The sequence below is a fragment of the Pygoscelis adeliae genome, unplaced genomic scaffold (genome assembly GCF_000699105.1).
Source record: "Pygoscelis adeliae isolate BGI_AS28 unplaced genomic scaffold, ASM69910v1 Scaffold27, whole genome shotgun sequence".
NCBI classification, from domain to species: domain Eukaryota; kingdom Metazoa; phylum Chordata; class Aves; order Sphenisciformes; family Spheniscidae; genus Pygoscelis; species Pygoscelis adeliae.
This window is the reverse complement of record NW_008825410.1, coordinates 3,643,611-3,646,191: the sequence shown is the minus strand read 5'-3', so window position 1 is coordinate 3,646,191 and position 2,581 is coordinate 3,643,611.

Genomic DNA, 2,581 nt, shown 5'->3' with positions numbered 1-2,581 from the left:
CTGTGTTCAGTTTTGGGCCCCTCACTATAAGAAAGACATTGAGGTGCTGGAGCATGTCCAGAGAAGGGCAACGAAGCTGGTGAAGGGTCTAAAGAACAAGTCTTATGAGGAGTGGCTGAGAGAACTGGGGTTGTTCAGTCTGGAGAAAAGGAGGCTGACGGGAGACCTTATCGCTCTCTACAACGACCTGAAAGGAGGTTGTAGCGAGGTGGGTGTCGGTCTCTTTTCCCAAGTAACAAGTGATAGAACAAGAGGAAACAGCCTCAAGTTGCGCCAGGAGAGGTTTAGATTGGATGTTAGGAAAAATTTCTTCACCGAAAGGGTTGTCAAGCATTGGAACAGGCTGCCCAGGGAAGCAGTTGAGTCACCATCCCTGGAGGTATTTAAAAGATGTGTACACGTGGTGCTTAGGGACATGGTTTAGTGGTGGACTTGGCAGTGCTAGGTTAATGGTTGGACTTGATGATCTTAGAGGTATTTTTCAAGCTAAACGATTCTGTGATTCTATGATTCTATTTACTGCATAAAATCAGAACAAGGCACATCACAAGCACAGAACTCCTTTCAGAAAGTACTAAAGAAAATGTATGTACATGTATATCTTTATTTATCTTCCATTCATGGTGCAGCAGTGATAAATTTAGATTCATCCCACTTCAAGTGGTTTACAAATCGTGTCCTAAGGAAGCACCCTATTATAATACCCTGCTCTATGCACTTGTTACACAAGGTAGTACAAACTAGCATAACGTCATTAATTTCAATCTGTTAATATGGGTTGAAATCCTAACATGAAGTATAATGAAAATGAATTTCAAGATCATCACATACTATCCAAACTGACCTTTATGCTCATTGTTCAGCTGGGGACATTAAGAACACTTCAGATTTTTCTCTCTAGCATTGCTCAGGGGCAAAACCAGAAGTGTCTTCTACCAGCTGAAATTTGCATACTACCTGCGAAAGCTATTCCTAAAATCACACATGACATCCAAACATTCAAGCAGGTTTTTTCCTACTGATTCTCTCAAGTAGGAGCCAGGTTTTCTGTGTCGCAGCTAGCTGATTTTCTAGAAAGCATTGTTGAATGCTTAGAGACAGAATTTGAGACCTTGTGTCAAGTCTCTTCCTTGCTTTGTAAGTCTTCAGTAAACTACTTCACCTCTAAGTAACTCACTTCCCAATCTGGAGAACTGGAGCAGTAACACTTTACAGGACATTGCAACAGTATGTTCAAGCTTTTAAGGCATTCAGTGAGGGAGGAGGGTCATGTAAGGGCTATAAAGGGCTACAGAAGAAAATGCTATTGACGGTATTTTATTTCTCCCTTTGTCATAGATATGGTTTAGTTCAACACTAATTAAAATAAGTACATATGTACCTTTTAATTTATGTTTATATACCTATTTCAAAATTCAGTGTATTAATATACCTATATACTACTATAATACATAAAATCAATGTGTGTGCAAATCTTAGGCACTTCTTTGTATAACACTGAGTCCTTTTATAAAACTGTGCATCATTAAATGCTTCAATGTATGCTGTATCTGCCATTGTGTCATATACATCCAGGGTATAAGGGTAAAAAGGCAGAGCAGACTCTAGAAGAGCTGCTGCCATGAACACTAAAAATGGCTTCAGTCAAGGGGAACCATTCTCCCCATGCTGGTGCAGAGCCTGGAGCCTCCAAAGGAGAGGATGTGAAAAGCAAAAAAAAACCAAAGATGTGAAAAGCAAAATGGACACTTTCACAGGGAGATGTAATGAAAGCACATTTTTCCTGACAGATCTTTTAACTGACAGACTGCATATTCTAGCATTCAGAGGAGACTTTGTGAGAAAGAAGAGAAAGCTAAGCTAGTTGTGGAGTGCTTTGCAGGGGTACCTATGATCCCTGAAAACACTGATCAAAGACCAGGAAAAGCTCAAGAATGGCGAGGGCATTGAGGAGAGGAAAGGAATACAGGAATACATTTTTGGGTAAGAATCCATCACTCTAGTGTAAGTCGTTTCGCAATGCCTCTACAAAGGCTGCAAAGTACTTCCTTCAGTTGTTACATGTCCCCGGTGTATTTAAGTCAGAGACACAGAATTGAAACTCTGGAGAGATACTCCTAAATTATTGAAGGGACTTGAGGAATTTTATGACAAGTTTACCTGGGATAGCCAGATCCCAGAATACTATTCCCAAGAAGTGGTACCAACAATCAGTGCCCAGGAAGCTAGAGCCAGGGCTGTGCTGTGTATGGTTTAATGTAAATTCCTGTTGACAGCAGCATTCACAGTAAGCAGTCCCTCCCTTTGGCCACTCTTCCCTATTCTCTCAGTTCTGCAAGTGTTCAAAGCTGTGAAGTTAATCAGACCAGGGAATCGGATCCAGCTGAAAAGTAATGCAGGGAAAAGAATGATTCAGCCAGATCCGTACACTGGTCTGATTCACCTGACAGCCATGCATATATGCCAGCAGGAAGGACAGGAAGAGGAATGGCATAAAGGGGCAGCTTAACTTAAACCAGCTTAAACTGCATGGTTGCAAATGCTCCTAAAATTCAAAACTTAAGTTATTTCATCCTATTTC